The sequence below is a fragment of the Taudactylus pleione genome, unplaced genomic scaffold (assembly GCF_031769625.1).
Source record: "Taudactylus pleione unplaced genomic scaffold, aTauple2 ptg000145l, whole genome shotgun sequence".
In the NCBI taxonomy this organism is placed as follows: domain Eukaryota; kingdom Metazoa; phylum Chordata; class Amphibia; order Anura; family Myobatrachidae; genus Taudactylus; species Taudactylus pleione.
Window position 1 is genome coordinate 5,841,476 of NW_028284547.1, and position 20,629 is coordinate 5,862,104.

Sequence of the window (20,629 nt, forward strand, 5' to 3'; positions counted from 1 at the left end):
TTTGCGATAACAGCTTTTCGGGAAATAGATAGTTTTCCCTCACTACACTGCATTACCGCAGCTGGAATCTGTGCTGCTCATGCGCTGTTACATTCATAAACCCAGCGCATGCGCAGCACTACTTAGAGCTGCGGTAATTTTGTGTACCCCCCCAACCCCCTCTCCCCCCTCCACTCTCCTCCCCCCCATCCCACACTTAACTGTCCACGCAACAGCCTCCGGCTCCGTCCTGCTGGTCTGACACGTGGTCTCCCAGCAGACCACAGTACAGATTAGAATTTTTTTTTTCTAATCTTTATTGTGTTCTGTTGGGAGAACACAGTGTCCGACCAGCCTCCGGAGCCAGAGGATGCACCAGTGCGCAGGATTGGAGATGTTGGGGGACCTGTCCAGTTGTAAGCAGGTAAGTTTCACCTGCTATTCGCCACCTCACAGTGGCGGATAGTACCTCCATCAAATTCCAAAAATACATAATTTTCGGAATTTGTTTAATACCATAATTTCCACATCCCCATACTAATGTATAGGGAGTGTGGAAATTAACGCAGGGGAACTTAACCAGGAGAAATCAGTGATATCTCCTACATTAAGATACTTCATGAATACTAAAATAACGTTATTTAAGGAAAATGTCCTTAAAAACGTTAATTTAGTGTTGATGAATAGGTCCCATATTCTGGTAAAAATGTTTAGTGTTGATTGTGCTACAGCGAGTGACTACATTTTGTAGAATTATCACTTTTAGAGCCATGCTTTATAATGACATAAGTAGGCGATAAATCAGGGGAAATAGACCTGTGTGTTTTACTTGCCCTTTTCTGGCCCTCAACATCAAAAACATTTTTTTAAACCAATTTAGGCCCTACCATAAACTTATAGTGCTGCTGATTGGCATTAGGTTAGAGGTTTCTAAACACGGTCCTCAAGGCTCCCCATCAGTTTAAGTTTTAGAGATATCTACGGTTGACCAAAGGTAATTACTTTAAAGTGACTGAGGTACTAATTAAGCCACCTGTGCTCAACCATGGATATCTATAAAACCTGAACATTTGGGGAGCCTTGAGGACTATGGGCCTGATTCAGACCCACTCGCGAGCGGCTGTCCGCTCGCAAGTGGGTCGATGGTCTGCACTGAGCATGCGCACGACAGAGGGAGCTCCGTCGTGCGCATGCGCCAGACACGACGAGCGAAGGACTTTCCTTCGCTCGTTGTGTCCGATCAAAGGGGGCGTGCTGTCAATGTTGATTGACAGCACGCCCCCTTTGGTGGGCGTGCCGGGGGCGTGCCTCCCTGATGGGGCGTTCCCACGGGAACGCCTCCCGTCAGAAGCCGGCCCACTGACATCACTAGTGATGTCAGTGGGAGTGATTTTGGCTCTGATAGAGCCAAAATCACTCCGGAGTTTGCGGTTGAAAACCTCAACCGCAGGCTCCGGCTCGCAATTTCGATGGTTGCGATGGTCACGACCATCACGGCCATCAAAATGCACGCTCGTATAGCCTGTGGGTGGTGACCCACAGCTATACGAGCGTCCAGGAGGACGCTCCATGAAAATGGAGCCCGGCCCTCATTCAGAGCGTGCGCTCTGCTCAGAGCGTACGGCTCTGAATGAGGGCCTATGTTTCACAACCTCTGCATAAGGCATTAATTAGCAGAAATGATGATTAACTCATTGTGTTTCATTTTACTCCTCTGAATTTTACTCTATTTCAAAATGAGAACTACTTGTTGGGTGTATTTGAAAAAAAAAACAACAACATTTTTTTTCATAAATATAATACTTTTGAAAAAAAAATTACATTTATAGGCATCAAATTTACTATGTATATATTACGGGTGAGCGGGTTCAGATTTCTGAAATATTTCTGTGTTTGTGAATTGTGCGCACTGTGGCTGCATGTGCATCAACAAAGGAGCAGCGCCAAGTGTGCGTCTGTCTGTTAAAGGGTGGTGTAACCCCCAAAGTGCACTCCAACAAAAATAAAACATTTTCTTCTGTGTTTGGGAATTGTCTGCACTGTACGTGCATCCTCAAAGCAGCAGCGCCAAGCGTGCGTCTGTCTGTTAAAGGGTGGTGTAACCCCCAAAGTGTGCTCCACAAATAATAAAAAATTCTTCTTTTTTATTCTGTCTTTGTGAATTGTGTGGGCTGTAGCTCCACTTGCATCAACAAAGGAGCAGCACCAAGCATGTGCCTGTGTCCCATAAGTAAAGAGCCAGCTGGCTCATTTCTTAAAGGGTGGTGTAACCCACAGTGCACTAGTCTCCAACAAAAATAAAAAAATATTTTCTGTGTTTGTGTGCGCCTTAGCTGCACGAATATATATCAATACAACATAAATGGAGGACCAAACTTTCTCCGATAAAAATAAAATAGGGAAAGATCGAGAACCACTTCCTCCTAGTGCTGAAGCTGCTGCCACTTGTCATGACATAGACGATAACATGCCATCAACGTCGTCTGCCAAGGCCGATGCCCAATGTCATAGTAGAGGGCACATACAATCCCAAATGGCAAAGTTCAGGAAATGACCTTGAAAAAACATTTAAATCATCTGAAGAGAAACGTAAACTTGCCAATATGCCATTTACGACACGGAGTGGCAAGGAACGGCTAAGGCAGTGTTGGCTAACCTTGACACTCCAGCTGTTATGGAACTACATAACCCAGCATGCACTGCTACAGTTTTGCTATTAGGGCATGCTAAAACTGTGGTAGGGCATGCTGGGATATATAGTTCCACAACAGCTGGAGTGTCAAGGTTAGCCAACACTGGGCTAAGGTCTTTCTATGTTCATGACTAGTGGTTCAGCTTCACATGATGATGGGGCCCTCCTCCCGCTAAAAAAATCAAATGAGTTAAGCTGGCAAAAGCACAGCGAAGAACTGTGCATTCTAAGAAGATATCACAAATCCCCAAGGAGAGTCCAAGTGTGGTGGCGGTTGCGATGCCTGACCTTCCCAGCACTGGACAGGAAGAGGTGGCTCTTTCCACCATTTGCACACCCCCTGCAAGTGCTGAAAAGAGCACCCACAGTCCACTTGCTGATATGCAAATTGAAGATGTCACTGTTGAAGTACAACAGGATGAGGATACTAGTGTAGCTGGCGCTGAGGAGGAAGTTGGCGAGGAGGATTCTGATGGTGATGTGGTTTGTTTAAATCAGGCTCCGGGGGAGACAGTTGTTGTCCATGGGATGAAAAAGCCCATCACGGTCTTGCCTGGGCAGAAGACCAAACATTCCACCTCTTTGGTCTGGCAATATTTCTATCCAAATCCGGACAACAACTGTCTTGCCATAAGTACCATATGTAAAGGTGAAATAAGTAGGGGTAGGGATGTTAACCACCTAGGAACATCCTCCCTTATACGGCACCTGCAGCGCGTTCATAATAAGTTACTGTCAAGTTCAGAAACTTTAGCTAAGACCGTAAGCAGTCCAGGGACACCTAAATCCCGTTGTCCTGTTGTATCCAAGCACCTGCAAACCACATCGTCAACTCCCTCCTCGTCAATTTCCTCCTTAGTCAGGATCGGAAGTAGTCCTGCAGGCCATGTCACTGGCATGACTGATCGGGAATCCTTCGGAGGATCCTGCATTGCTACGCCTCCTGCTGCTGCTGTTGCTGCTGCTGGGAGTCATTCATCATCCCAGAGAGGAAGTAGGAACACCACTACTTTTACTAAACAATTGACCCTCCAACAGTCCTTAGCGAGGAGGACGAAGTACGACAGCAGTCATCCTGAAGCAAAACGTATAACTGAGGCCTTGACTGCTATGTTGGTGTTAGACGTGCGTCCGGTATCCGCCATTAGTGCAGTGGGATTTAGACAATTGATGGAGGTAGTGTGTCCCCGGTTCCAAATCCTGTCTAGATTCCACTTCACTAGGCAGGCGATACCGAGACTGTACAGAAACGTCAGAAAAAGTGTCCTCAGTGTCCTGAAAAATGCAGTTGTACCCAATGTCCACTTAACAACAGACATGTGGACAAGTGGAACAGGGCAGACTAAGGACAATATGACTGTGACAGCCCACTGGGTAGATGTATCACCTTACGCAGCAATAACAGCAGCGTCACCAGTAGCAGCATCTCAGAAACGCCAGCTCATTCCAAGGCAGGCTATGCTGTGTATCACCGGTTTCAGTAAGAGGCACACTGCCAACAACCTCTTAGAGAAACTGAGGGAAATCATCGCCCAGTGGCTTACCCCACTTAGACTCTCCTGGGGATTTGTGATATCTGACAATGCCACCAATATTGTGTGGGCATTACATCTGGGCAAATTCCAGCACGTCCCATGTTTTGCTCACACAATAAACTTGGTGGTGTAGAATTTTCTGAAAAGCGACAAGGGCATGCAGGAGACACTTTGGGTGGCCCAAAAAATTTCTGGCCACTTTCGCCATTCAGCGACTGCGTGCCGAAGACGGCAGCACCAGCAAACACTCTTGAACCTGCCCTGCCATCATCTGAAGCAAGAGGTTGTGACGCGGTGGAACTCAACCCTCTATATGCTTCAGAGGATGGAGGAGCAGCAAAAGGCCATTCAAGCCTATACATCCACCTATGACATAGGCAAAGGAGGGGGTATGCACCTGACTCAAGCGCAGTGGAGAATGATTTCCGTGTTGTGCAAGGTTCTCCAGCCCTTCGAACTTGCCACACGTGAAGTCAGTTCAGACACTGCCAGCTTGAGTCAGGTCTTTCACCTCATCAGGCTTTTGCAGAAGCAGCTGGAGAAAGTGAAGGAGGAGCTAAGACAGAGCGATTCCACTCGGCATGTGGGACTTGTGGATGAAGCCCTTCATACGCTTTGCCAGGATTCCAGGGTGGTCAATCTGTTGAAATCAGACCACTACATTTTGGCCACCGTGCTCGATCCTAGGTTTAAAGCCTATGTGGTGTCTCTCTTTCCGGCCGACACAAGCCAGCAGAGGTGCAAAGACCTGCTGGTGAAAACACTGTCAGCTGAAGCGGAACGTGACACGTCAACAGCTCCTTCTTCATTTTCTCCCGCAACTGGGGCTGCCAGGAAAAAACTGCCAGGAAGGTATCCTAAGCAACCCACTGGCGGTGATGCAGGGCAGACAGGACCAAGTTTGGACATCTGGTCCGGACTGAAGGACCTGGCAACAATTTCTGATATGTCTACTGTCACTGCATATGATACTGTCACCATTGACAGAATGGTGGAGGATTACATTGGTGACAGCATCCAAGTAGGCATGTCAGACAGTCCGTACCTGTACTGGCAGGAAAAAGAGGCAATTTGGAGGCCCCTGTACAAACTGGCTCTATTTTACCTGAGTTGCCCCACCCCCTCCAGTGTGTACTCCGAAAGAGTGTTTAGTGCAGCCGGGAACCTTGTCAGCGAAAGGTGTAGGAGGTTGCTTCCACAAAATGTGGAGAAGATGATGTTCATAAAAATGAATTACCAACTCTTCCAGGGAGACCAGCCTCCAGAACGTACAGAGGGACCTGTGGTGGTGGATTCCAGCGTGGACGAGTTAATAGTCTGTGAGGATGAGGATGTTCACATCACTGAAGAGGGTGAGGAATTGGTGGATGAGGAGGATGAGGACGACATCTTGCCTCCATAGAGTCAGTTTGTGAGGGACAGATTAATTGCCAGCTTGTTTTGTGGGGGCCCAAACGAACCAATCATTTCAGCCACAGTCGTGTGGCAGACCCTGGCGCTGAAATGATTGGTTTGTTAAAGTGTGCATGTCCTGTTTATACAACATAAGGGTGGGTGGGAGGGCCCAAGGACAATTACATCTTGCACCTCTTTTTTTTCTTTGCATTATATACTGTTTGGGGCCTAGTTTTTCAAACTGCCATCCTGTCTGCCACTGCAGTGCCACTCCTAGATGGGCCAGGTGGTTGTGCCATCCACTTGTGTTGCTTAACATAGCCTTTTGGACATAAAAACACTATTGTGAGGTGTGAGGTGTTCAGAATAGACTGGAAATGAGTGGAAATTAAGGTTATTGAGGTTAATAATAGCATTGGAGGAGAAAAACCCACAAATTCTGTGATTTTTGCTGTTTTTATGCTTTTTTTCAAAAAAATACAGATCCAAAACACAAAACCCAGAACCCAAAACACGGAAGGGTGGTTTTGGCAAAACCAATCCAGATCCAAAACACAAAGAAAGATCCAGATCCAAAACCAAAACACGAAAAGTGGCCGGTGCACACCCCTAATATATATGTCTAAAGCTGGGTTCACACCTGAAAGATAAATCTGCGGATCTGCTGATGTGCAGCTATATCTGCAGATGATGGTTGTTCGTACACACTGAACAACCGTCACTGCTATCTAAAGATATATTTGTTGTGAGGACATTGGCCAATTAATCTTTTATTCCGTACACACTGGCAGATGTGCCAAATATTCCTGTAATTTACATAGTGGGCTGGCCTATTGAAGATCACACAGGGAAAGGAAATAGGCCTCTATAATCCTGTTACCCTCTGCTGTTGTATCAGCATCTGTGTCACAGGGCCTGATTCATTATGGATTGCAACTGCGATTATGCACGCAGATAGCCAATTGTTGCGTACTGCGCAAGCATACTTATTGCAATGTGCATGGGCTCCAATGCAATCGCAGTGACCACACAGACCCATCGCAGAATGATTCACAGGAAGTGACCTTTTGGGTGTGTTGGCGAGGGTGGGGGTGGTCAGAGCAATGCAGGTGAGTCACTGTGTTTGAACACCGTTACAGGGATGTGCATTAATTAGCCACTGTGATGGCATATACGCACCCTGAGCTTTCACTGCATGCGATGCAAAAAGGTCAGCAAATTCTGAGTAAGGTCAGACATGTTGTAATTGAGCGTGAGGCTCTGATGGTACTCAATGTGACAACTGGTTTCGCAGACTTGCAAAGTATTACATATGTAAGCATCCCTATGTTGGGCTGCGATGGCATTGCTACTGCAAATATTAGGATATTTTCGCAGTGGGTCTGCGTGTGCAATCGCAGTTGTGATCGCAATAGTGATCCATAATGATTCAGGCCCATAGTACTTTGCGTCATAATGCAAATAAAAATAAATTCTATCTACGTTTAGATATACTTTAATATATTATTATATGGGTCAGGAGTGTGGCTTTGGAAATCTAAGATGGCCAAATTAGTGCAGCTTTATGTCACAATTTTTAAAATGTAATTTTTTGCTTCCTACTTCAAGCTGCAATCAATATAGTAATACTGTAACGTATAAGTAGTGTATGCACAGGACCGGATAATAGGCAGGGAGGACGCCATGGGGAAATAGTAGCATACACAGGAAAGAATAGTAGTGTACACACCTGGGTTACACCAGGAGAGAACAGTAGTATATGCGCCTGGGTTACACCAAGAAAGAACAGTAGTGTATGTGCCTGGGTTACACAAGGAGAGAACAGTAGTATATGTGCCTGGGTTACACCAGGAGAGAACAGTAGTATATGCACCTGGGTTACACCAGGGGAGAGAACAGGAGTATATGTGCCTGGGTTAAGCCAGGAGAGAACAGTAGTATATGTACCTGGGTTACACCAGGAGAGAGCAGTAGTATATGTGCCTGGGTTACACCAGGAGAGAATAGTAGTATATGGGCCTGGGTTACACCAGGAGATATCAGTAGTATATGTGCCTGGGTTACACCAGGAGAGAACAATAGTATATGTGCCTGGGTTACACCAGCAGAGAACAGTAGTATATGCGCCTGGGTTACATCAGGGGAGAGAACAGTAGTATATGTGCCTGGGTTAGACCAGGAGAGAACAGTAGTATATGTACCTGGGTTACACCAGGAGAGAACAGTAGTATATGCACCTGGGTTACACCAGGAGAGAACAGTAGTATATGCGCTTTGGTTACACCTAGAGAGGACAGTAGTATATGGGCTTGGGTTACACCAGGAGAGGACAGTAGAATACGGGCCTGGGTTACACCAGGAAAGGACAGTAGTATACGGGCCTGGATTACACCAGGAGAGGACAGTAGTATACAGGCCTTGGCTACACTAGGAGAGAACAGCAGTATACGGTCCAGGGCTACACCAGGAGAGAACAATAGTATACGGTCCTGGGCTACACCAGGAAAGAACAGTAGTGTATGTGCCTGAGTTACACCAGGAGAGGACAGTAGTGTACGGGCCTGGGCTACACCAGGAGAGAATAGTAGTATACAGGCCTGGGCTACACCAGGAAATAGCAGTAGTATACGGGCCTGGGCTACACCAGGAGAGAACAGTAGTATACGGGCCTGGGCTACACCAGGAGAGAACAGTAGTATATGGGCCTGGGCTGCACCAGGAGAGAACAGTAGTATATAGGCCTGGGCTACACCAGGAGAGAGCAGTGGTATACAGGCCTGGGCAACACCAGGAGAGAACAGTAGTCAAACATCTATCATTTATCTCTCTTGTCACATCCTGACATCCATTACTTCTCCCCTCTGATCCCCTCTTACATTCATTATTGCTGTGGACCAGGCCTCATGATGGTCACAGACTAGTACCCACATCCTCTTTCCACCCTCCCCCAACAGTGTCTTGGGTCCCCATGTGTACTGCCCAAACTCATCTGCCAGAGGTTCTGTACATAAAGATGATCTTTTCACACATATATATATATATATATATATATATATATATAAATCCACTTTAGTGCAGCAATCACATTAACATAGTTCCACAGGGGGTGCATGGCAGCCAGTCATCTAGTCTATAGATTCCAGCATATCCAGAAGTAAAGAAATTGCAGGCACTCACCAATGAAAGCATCTTAGGTTATATTTATTTGCTCACAGTATAGCAGCAATGACTCGGTTGGCCTCACCAACCTTTTTCAAGCTATATATATATATATATATATATATATAGTCATTTGTAGTATAATCCCCTTTATTGAACATTCACTCCTGATGTGGCTGACATGGTTACTGATTAATTGATGTAGTTCTTTCTACTCTGGCTTTCTAGGAGTGTATTTCTTGTCTATGGCCCTGATTCAGAGCCGGATGCTCTGACCAGAGCACTCGCTCTGAATCAGGGCCCACTTCCATTAAAATGGAGCGTCCTCCTGGACGCTCGTATAGCTGTGGGTCACCACCCACAGCATATACGAGCGTCCAACAAGATGGTCGCGATGGTCTTGACCATCGCGACCATCAGACTTGCGAGTGAAACCCTGTGGTCGGGTTTCTCAACCGCAAGCCCTGGAGTGATTTTGGCTCTATCAGAGCCAAAATCACTCCCACTGACATCAGTAGTGATGTCAGTGGGGCCGGCTTCAGATGGTAGGCATTCCCATAGGAACGCCTCCGTCTGCCATGCACGCCCCCGGCACGCCCACCAAAGGGGGCGTGCTGTCAATCAACATCGACAGCACGTCCCCTTTGGTGCGAGACCCGGAGCAATGGAAAGTCCTTCGCTCGCTGAGTCTCGCGCATGCGCACGATGGAGCTCCCTCCGTCGTGCGCATGCGCAGTGGGGAACATCGACCTACTTGCGAGCGTACTGCCGCTCGCGAGTGGGTCTGAATGACCCCTATATTCTTTTTGATGCAATTGGTAATTGCTGATTATGTTGCTATAATTGTTATGGTCACCGGGGGCAAAATGGCTCCTTGTTACCATGATGTTGTAATACAGGTGTTTAGCTTTGTTAGCTAACAGGAAGTGAGTCCCTGCCTTTCCACGTGGGTATACATTTAAGGAGCCTGGCAGGCATGCAAAGGTTAGTGCTTTACTCAGCTGGATTCATACTCATTGCTAGCTTTACTGCTTGACTCTGTTTATGGCTTGAAAAAGGTTGGTGAGGCCAACCGAACTGTCGCTGCTATACTGTGAGCAAATAAATATAACCTAAGCTGCTTTCATTGGTGAGTGCCTGCAATTTCTGTACACATATATATATATATATATATATATATATATTAACACTGCAGCAGACACCCATGATGAATACAAGACTGAGTGGAGTAGCCCTAAGGCGGCCATTTTAAAGACAATTTTTTACTTTATTCCACAAAAAAATTGTATATTATGAAGTTGAGCAGTAAGGAAGGGTTTTTTAAATAAAATTAAAATGTATACCAATGGAGGCAATTCAATTCAACGCAAATTGAATAGCGCTTGGAGGGAGCTCCCGGAGCTATTCAATTCAGTGTGCTGTCTGGTTGGAGTTGCCGGTTCTATGGGGGTCTATGGGCTTCTCTCTGCAAAGTGCTGATAGAGGCATCGAACCGGATCCCTCCCAGCACCCCCTCACGGCGCGTGTGTCCTTCTGCGCAGAGGGATGCTGGAGGGGCTTCTGGGTCATAGACCCGGAAGTCCCTCTACTGCAAAGGGTCACTCTTACCAACAGAGCGGTCCTTTGCGGGGATCGTCATGCATACCGGTGTTACCAATGCCGGCATGCAAGTGATGACCGATGGAATGCATCGCGAGTGCGATGCATCTTGCATCCCACCCAGTACATATATGCACACATACATACAGTGTGCATGTATGTATGAGAGAGAGAATATAGTGAACATATAAATATACTTACATATCACCATGTGTATGCTGCGCTGTCTGGCGACCAGGATGTCAAACCACCTGACCATGGAGCCAGTGCATAAAAATGATGCACCAACATCAGGGAGCAGGAGACACCTGTGGATCGTGTCCCAGTAACTGGGCAATGTGCAGCCCCGAAACTGTAACATAAGACATAACACGATGAACATCAGACATATACACTTATAATACACCTAACACCAATTATATACTCTTATACAGTCAATTATTGTCAATAATACAATATATATATATATATATATATATAAATATATATATATATATATATATATATATACATACATACAGAATATATATGGGATGGGATTGTATTGCCGATGGCTGTTTAGCCAATGGTTCAAATCCCGACAGCAAGAGGCTAAAATCCAAGCAGGGTGAGGTAAGTACCCTAACCCTCCCCTCTCCCCCCCTAACCCTCCCTTAGGGTTGCCTAACCCTAACCTTCCCCCCTAGTGCCTAACCCTAAACTCCCCGTTAGTGCCAAAACCTAATCCCCCCTCCCTGCTCCCTAAGCCTAACCCTCCTGGGGGGGTGCCTAACCATTGCCCCTGCCCAATGGTGCCTAACCCTAAACCCCCTTCTCCTAGCCTAACCCTCCCCAGGGGGTGCCTAACCCAAAGTCCCCCCAGGGAGCTCTAAACCTAACCCTACCCTGCACAGCTAAGTGGATGGGCACCCGTACTTACCTCATTTGGGCCCACATCGTTCTGCATTCCGGCATATGGATTATGACAGGTAAAAATCCCTAGCCGGCATTCCATCGTTGGGATTGTGACCAGCGGCCTTGCGGCCTCCAGTCACAATAGCTGCAACCCAGTATATACATACAGTATATATACACACACATATAAAGTATATATATATATATATATATATATACACTGTTTGTATATTGTATGTTTTTGTGTGTATATATATATATATATACACATTATATATATATATATATATATATATATATATATATATATATATACAGTGTATATATATATATATATATATATACATATATATATACACACGCACTTATACATACAGTGTATATACACATATACATTCAGAATGCCCATATGGTAATGCCCCCATAGTAATGCCCCTATAGTAGTCCACATATGGAAATGACCCCATAGTATTGGACTGGCAGCTCCCATATGGTAATGCCCCAATAGTAATGCCCCTGTAGCACCCATATGGTAATACCCTATTAATAATGCCCCTGTAGTGTCCTTATAGTAATGCCCCCTGTAGTGCCCTTATAGTAATGCCCCCAGTAGTGCTCTTATAGTAATGCCCCTGTAAAGTACCCTTATAGTAATGCCCCCTGTAGTGCCCTTATAGTAATGCCCCCAGTAGAGCTCTTATAGTAATGCCCCTGTAGAGTACCCTTATAGTAATGCCCCCTGTAGTGCCCTTATAGTAATGCTCCCTGTAGTGTCCTTATAGTAATGCCCCCTGTAGTTCCCTTATAGCCACTGTCACACACACACAAAAAAAACTTACCTTAAACCTGCTCTTGCATCCTCCGCCCTCTGGTCCGCCTGGCTGCTCCTTGGAACTATGGGAGAGACATCGTGACGTCTCTCCCATAGTGCCCGTGGGGAGAGCCGGAAGCTGAAGATCAGGGGAGAACTCCAGCCTCTGGCTACTGCACAGTCTGCATCGTGGTGCACTGAGCTGAGCAGTCTGTGTTCTGCCAGTGCTGTGATTGGAGCCTGTGTAATGTGCTCTCTGTGCATTACACAGGCTCTGATCACAGCACAGGCTGAAAACACACTGCTCAGCTCAGTAGATGATGCAGATTGTCTGTGCTAGGGGTGGCGATCACTCTCCCATGGATCTGCCCCCCCCAGGATTCAGCCCTGGATCCGCCACTAGTACTTGGGGCCCTGTCTGCCTTCTCCACACACTGGGCCTGATTCAGAGCCGATCGCTCTGACAGAGCACTCGCTCTGAATCAGGGCCGGTCTTTTTTTTTTTTAGAACGGCCTCCTGGCCACTCACATAGCTGTGGGTGACCACCCACAGCTATAGCGAGCAGCCAGGAAGATGGTCACGATGGTCAAGACCATCGTGACCATTGGGTAGGGTCTCATTGCCGCAAGCCCAGAGAGATTTTGGCTCAAGGGAATGCCTCCATTTGGGCAGCCACTCCCCCGGCCCGCCAATCAAAGGGGGCATGCTGTCACTCAACATTGACAGCATGCCCCCTTTGTTGTGAGACCTGGAGTGACGGAGTGCCCGTCACAATCCAGGTCTCGCACATGCACACTGTCCTAACATCGATCCGGTTGTGAGCGCACAGTGCTTGTGACTGGGTCTGACTCAGGCCCACTGTGCTCACGCTCCTGGGAGTATACTGTGTGTGAGCACTCCATGTCCCAATGCTGCTCTACACCCCGGGACCATGGTCACTCACCCACATCCTGGTCATACGGGCTGGAGCTGAATAGCAGCATGGTGTGGGGCTGCAGGGGGAAGTGCATCTGTGTAGTATTCGGCTCCTGTCAGACACTTCTTCTTATTCCCAGTTCAACTTATCCTCCCTTCACAGCATTCAGCAACACCAGCAGCTTCTGTGTGCCCCGGGCTGCCCCACCGCCTGACTCACCGCTCTCCCACAGCCGCCTCCCCACACGCAGGAAAACCATGCTCACCACTGTCAGACACGTCATGCAATGCCTGCACCAGCAGTCTGCAGCTCCCATGAGGACTCCAGGAGTTTGTTTCTTTGCATAACCCAGCCCATCCTGAACAGCCAACCAATCATGCGGTTGGCTGGTTGGCCATACACACCACGATGCCAAATATATCTGAAGATATTTTGGCCATTGGCTGTGCAGCAGGGCCGACACAAAATGTTTGTGAATGACGTCATTCACAGACATATTGTCTGTACACACTGGCCGACCTGCACAAGATATATTGGCTGATCAATTGATCACCAATATATCTGCCATTGTGTAGCCAGCTTAAGAAACTCATATTAATCCTTTTTATCACAGAGTCTTTTAGACCATGAAAAATATACCTTCATTTAGGTTTGGACAAACTTTTGACTACTAATGTATATATATATAGGTTTATTTATATAACTATTTACAATGACTAATTATGAGGTTCCTGCTGATATGTAAGAAAAGTATTTCTGCTGATTCTCTGCCCAGACAATAGGTGTCTCCAAAACAAAAGTTCCCTGTGGTGACATAACAGGATACCAGAGGCTGCTATGATCTAATTAGAATACAAGGTCTTACCCCTGCTAAAGTGTAATTAGCATTTCTCATTGTAGTAAGTGACTTTAGGAATATTTACACCTCATTTACAAGACAATGAGCTAAGCATGAGAAGCTGCTTTGTTATATAAATATAAACTAATGTTATGAGACCCTAATTTACATGTCACCTCTCAGTGTAAGAATTCTGACTGGTCATCCTGGGAACTACTGGGGAGAGATGGGGAGGAATTACTATAAATAGGCTGTAGCATACTACTGATAGCTGATGGAAGAGCTGCTGGTTTAGTTGCTGGTTGTAGAGCTGGATGGATAGAGGAGTAAGAAAGACACAGATGAAAGAATCTTCATAGTAAGGTAATTATATTACACATACAAATATATTGATAAATATTATAACAGTTGTAGACATTTTCCCTGCTATAGAGATGTACGCTATTCTATGCAATAATATGCTAATGACATAGGAGTTATCCATCCTATTGGCACTTCATACTGGCTGTCCTTATCAGCAGCTGCATCCATAGATGCAGCATCAGATCATCTGTGTGAACAATGACCTTCTGAGAAACCCTCATAGTACTCTGGATAACCAGGGAATTCACTCTGCTTAAGCTAGTAAAGCTGCATCCAAGGACACAGTCACTGGCTTTAGCACACCCAGAAAATAGGGGTGACATGCTCTTGTTTCCTGCATTGCTGCCTGTCACCTAACAATTAGGGCACTGTAAGTAATCTTGTAGAACAATATCTGCACATAAGCTGTTTAGCATCTGCACTTTGCCCGTGAAGGGCTTGTGCATAATGTAGCCTACATTGTGAACAAGCCCTGAATGGATACAATGCATATCTCTCAGTGACACCCAGTCATTGCAGAGGGGACTGCTGCTTGGAATTTTTTTGAACTGAGCTTACAGGTACTTCCCCCTTCAGGGGTGTTCTGGGCAAGGGTGCAGGGGGACATAAGTCCCCCAACCCAATCTCATATTGGTCTGCCATGTACCAGTCAGTGAGCCACATTAGTGTTTCCCTACACTTTGGTGTTCAGCTCATCGGTTCTAGTGCACATCACAATAAAGCTTCGTCCAGTTCCACTGCACAGCTGGCTGATTTTTGTGTTCTGTAATTACGGGGCTCATAATGACAAAATAGAAATAACAGTCTCTCCTAAAATGGAGCAAGAAGAAACCATAGGTGGAACCAAAGGTTGGTCCAGGTGTTTACAGGACAACATCTCACCAGTGCCTCTTCAATCACCATCATTCACTGCCAGTTCCATGTGTCTGCAGTCCGCATTTTAATGCAGCATAAGATGCCAGTCAGGACTCAATAGATCATCATTCACTGGAGTGACTACAGCAAAGTCACGATCAATGGAGGATTACTCTGTTGAAGAGCAGATCCTCTTTTCTGTTTCCAAGTAATATAATGCAGTCTGCCTCCATACAAAGCCCATACACAGTGATCCCTATAGATGCAGCACTGACACAGCAGCCAGGTAGCCTCCCTTGATAGTCCAGATCACAGGTTACAACAGGACCTGGAGCTCTACATAGAGAGGAAAGAAATACAGGGGTCATATGGGTATTTAAACCAAGAACTGCCTGTCTAGCTATTATGAGAGTATAAGTACCAGCACACCTTGTCAACTGGATATGCTGGGACTTGTAGTGCCAAGGCAATGAGAGGGGCCCTGAGAAAATACAAATGTTTTTTTTTCTATATTTGTACTTTGCTTTTAATACATTTCATTTAATTGCAACATTTACATGAATTTGTATTTCTTACTTTTTAGTCTGCTTTAGTAAAATCTGTGTATATATATATATATATATATATATATATATATGTCCATCACTCACATAAATTAAACCTATAGCTGACCCCGGTGCCCTCATTAGTACATCAATATGTGCAACTCGTTTGTTAGGTTGCAGTCATAGTAATTATATATACACTGTGTCAATACATGTATATATTTGGGCATATGTGGCATATTTAGCAATTATTAGATCCTAGACCTGATAGTTATAACTTCTTATTGTTACTATTTGCTGCAATAAGTAATTAAATACAGCCATCAAGGCACTAAACACTTGCATGGACAGGGGCTCAGATAGGAGCCCATCCCTACAATGTGTACAAGTAAAGTAATCACAATTATGATTTCTTTATTTTATTTGCTAGTAGCCATTGCACTACTGAACTTGTGCAGTCTGATCACCGTGCATGCACTAGTGGTGAGTGCCAGGTAGGGATCCTACCGTTCCTTCTCCCACAACTTTTTTTGTAAAATGCAGCCTGTAGACTACAATGTTTATCTTTATCATCTAATTGTCATGAAACATAATGGCAAACTTCCAAGGTTACATATGTTCTAGCAAAGTGTTGGAACTGGGACCACCAATCCTTTAATGTCTATTTTCCCTATGATTATGACAAATATGACATTGCATTGCTAAAGGGAATAATAGCCAGTAACATGACTGTTGCACTTAGCTAAGAGCCTATGCTTACCTCCTTCATCTGCCAGCACACAGCCACTTGCACCATGCTCATGTCAAGTTACAGTGCATCCCAACTCCAGGAGTCAGGAAAACTGCAGGCAGGGCCATAAGAAGGGATGGGCCTCTGCTATTTGCCAGTGCTGTGAGCTTGCCTCCCTTGCTACAATTTGCCAGCCAACCCCTGCTCTTCTTCCACAGGCACGCAAGCATTTGGTTTACTGGGTATTTACCTGTAAATTACTAGTATCAGCGAATTTTCTAGCTAACATACTACAAACAACAGAAGTGATTCTCTTCCCTATACTTTCTGTCTATGTACCATATTCCTGTGGTTCTCTCATCCACCATTTGCTTCCCTGCAAAGAAACCCTAGAATATAAGAACTAGACAATGCTTCATTCACTACCCTTTCTATCTCACAGTTATTATGTCTTTGGGCAGTTAAGATAGAGTTATAGTTTGCTACTGCAAATCTTATGAAAATACATCTCTCAGTTTAATGCACTGTGTACTTTTCTGATATCAGTGTACTACACAATGACTAACTTAAAACTATTGGCTGTTGCTAGTTGCTGGAAGATATTTATTCAGTTTGTATTAATCTGCAAGTGTATTTTTGTTGTGATTTGGTAAGCAATAGGATTTATGTTTTCTTTAACCTATTACACTAAAATCTTTTGCTTATACATCTATTAAACACCTTTTAGATAATATTATGTTTAATAAACAGATACTGACATTTCTATTAAAATGTATTTATATATTTATATATTTTATGTTCCTCTAATATTTTTGATCAACAAATTAACTATTTTCTGGTATTTACACAATCAAATTATGATGAACACAAAAATAAATTATAGTAATATGTAAAGAAACTAATATACTTTCTCACAATATACATAAATTATGTTCATGCAGAAATTGTGTTATGTGTTGCTATAAAACTTCTTTTTACATTTTATTAAACTAACTTTTCTTCAAAGAATTGCTCAAAAAAAGCTTTTCTTCTTTTTTTTGCACTCTGCACAAAACAAATTTTGAGTATCTGAATTTATACTCAGGGGAGCAATGCCATCTCCACAATGTAGCAGTTTATTTAACAGTCTGCTCTAGTTTTTCCGAACAACCCGATTCCTCTAAACACATCACATTTACAGACAGTGCAGGGGGTGTGTAATGTATAATCTACACATTCTGAGGTCACATTATGAGGATTATACAAATTGCATAGTAACATTAATAAACCATGTGTACTATATAAGTATTGGTATTTGCTGCAGGAGGGAAGAGGTCTCTTTGATGTACATTTGTCAGTATTATGACCAGGGTTTCTCTGCATGGTGGTCAGCAGGTGTTACCTTTGAGGATGTTATGGCGGGGGGCATCTGGCAGTAGTGCTGGTGCCTGGCGGGGAGCATTGGCTGTGCATGGTATGGGCATATTGTCACTCTGTGCTGGTTAGGCCTCATGGTGCTTCTGTTCAGTTCCGGCATGGGCACCGCCATCTTGGTTTTGGCCATGTGACCTAGACGGCCAATCCTGGCGTGTCACATGCTCAATCTCTGACCAGTCACGGCTTAGCACTGGGTATTTAGGGGAGTTCAAAGCTCCCTTGCATTGCCAGTGCAACGTGGTTCTCAGTGCAAGCTGAGAGAGAGTTCCTGAGCTTGTCCACCTGCCTGTTGGATCTCTGCCTATGCCTGCTTTACCTGACCTGCTCCATAACCTGCTGTAATCCCCTGCCTCCTCCTTGCCTCTCCCTTGCCTGAGTACCTGTATCAGCTGCTACCGTGCACCCTGCCTCCACTTACATTTCCTCTGGCAATTCACTTCAGCTTGCAATTCACTTCAGCCTGCAATTCACTTCAGCCTGTAATTCATTTCAGCCTCACAAAACCTGGAATACCGGACTGCCTTCTGTTTTCACTACCTGGACCTTTTCCCATTGAATCACTACAGTTCCCAAGTGCACTTTAGTGCTAAATCCGGACTTTCTGTTTTGCCACATTCATGTCTGTTAAGCCACTCATTAAAAACTCCACATTTATTTTTAAATCTGCTTCAGTGTCTGCTCCTATTACCACCCCAGGTCCACAACAAAACCAGAACCTCACAGTCTGGATATTGGGATATAGCAATCTGCAAACTTACACATATATTTAAAATAGGGGAAAAAAATTAGCCACATAAGTTAGTGTTTATAAAAATATATCAAGTTCTATATATAAAATAACACTATAACTATAAAAGTAGATTTACCCTAGTAACCTTTATGCTTTTAAATATAATTTTTTTCTTACAGAACAAAAAAGGAGCAGGATTCCCCTGAAGAAGACTTTGTAGAAAGTGACATTGTTCTTTGATCAAGCCAACTAAAGACGTAATTTCTTCTGACATCTTTGGAGTAATCCCAAAATCTATTCTCATTTTAGGATAGGAGAAACCTTCTATAGCAAATTCATTTGTCATCTAATACATGATGAGTCTAATAGGAGAGAAACCACATCTGTGCTCTGAGTGTGACAAAAGTTTTACACATAAATCACAGCTTCTCATACATCAGAGGATTCACACAGGAGATAAACCATTTACATGTCCCGAATGTAGCAAGTGTTTTACCCAAAAGTCACATCTTATCTATCATCAGAGGATTCACACAGGAGAGAAACCATTTAAATGTTCTGAATGTAGCAAGTGTTTTAATGAGAAGAGTTGTCTTGTTAACCATGAGAGGAGTCACACAGGAGAGAAACCATTTAAATGCTCTGAATGTAGTAATTGTTTTACCATAAAATCACAACTTATCTGTCATCAGAGGATTCACACAGGAGAGAAACCATTTAAATGTTCTGAATGTAGCAAGTGTTTTAATGAGAAGAGATGTCTTGTTAACCATGAGAGAAGTCACACAGGAGAGAAACCATTTAAATGCTCTGAATGTAGTAATTGTTTTACCATAAAGTCACAACTTATCTGTCATCAGAGGATTCACACAGGAGAGAAACCATTTAAATGCTCTGAATGTAGCAAGCGTTTTACCCGAAAATCATATCTTGTTACACATCAGAGGATTCACACAGGAGATAAACCATTTGCATGTCCCGAATGTAGCAAGTGTTTCACCCAAAAGTCACATCTTGTTACACATCAGAGGATTCACACAGGAGATAAACCATTTACATGTCCCGAATGTAGCAAGGGTTTTACCCGAAAGTCATATCTTGTTACACATCAGAGGATTCACACAGGAGAGAAACCATTTACATGTCCCGAATGTAGCAAGTGTTTTACCCAAAAGTCACATCTTATCTGTCATCAGATGATTCACACAGGAGAGAAACCATTTAAATGCTCTGAATGTAGTAATTGTTTTACCATAAAGTCACATCTTATCAGTCATCAGAGGATTCACACATGATATTAACCATTTAAATGTTCTGAATGTAGCAAGTGTTTTACTGAGAAGAGATGTCTTGTTCACCATCAAAGAAGTCACACAGGAGAGAAACCATTAAAATGCTCTGAATGTAGTAAGTGTTTTACAAAAAAGTCATATCTTATCAGTCATCAGAGTACACATACAGGAGAGACCCATTTAAATGCTCTGAATGTATTAAGTGTTTTACTGACATGAGAGATCTAGTTAGACCTCAGAGGATTCACACGGTAGTGAAACTATATAAATGCAGCAAGTGTTTTACTAGATAGATAACACTTATTAATCACACAAGGAGCCACTGTGAGTATCTGAATGTAGAATGTGTTTTTTAAGATAACTTGTATAACTGTAATATGCATACAAATTATATTTTCTTTATCTTCTGTATATGTTGTATATAATTCAATCTTGATAAAGCCTAAAGTTGAGATACATATATAGTTGATACTATGCACAAGTGTAATGTAATAAACATTGTGATTGGTGAAGCCCTCTTAAATTGCCTAAATTATTATTTACTACCTTGGATAACCAGAATTGCCCTGGTTGAAGACTTGACCCTGAAGTATACTCGTAGCCTTTATGTTTTTACATTGTCCTCTCCTATAACCCCATTACATTGATCCTGAAGAGGACCCCACTGATTGATAACATGCATTCAAACAGAGGCATAACTACTGTGAGTACAAATCGCAATGCTGCTATGGTGCCCAAGCTTCCTCTATGGCCCACCACTCCCCATGCACCCAGTCATGCACATAAGGTGGGACAGAGTTTTCAAGGCTGCCTGGGGGCCTAGGTGTCAGCATTGTTAATTTAGTGCCAGCCTACCAGTTGATTATAGCTGGAACACCA

General features: G+C 44.1%; 1 pseudogene; it reads left to right on the forward strand.

The window, feature by feature from the left end:
* LOC148522656 (uncharacterized) overlaps positions 1 to 20,629 on the forward strand; it is a 200,635-nt pseudogene that overhangs the window by 115,456 nt on the left and 64,550 nt on the right.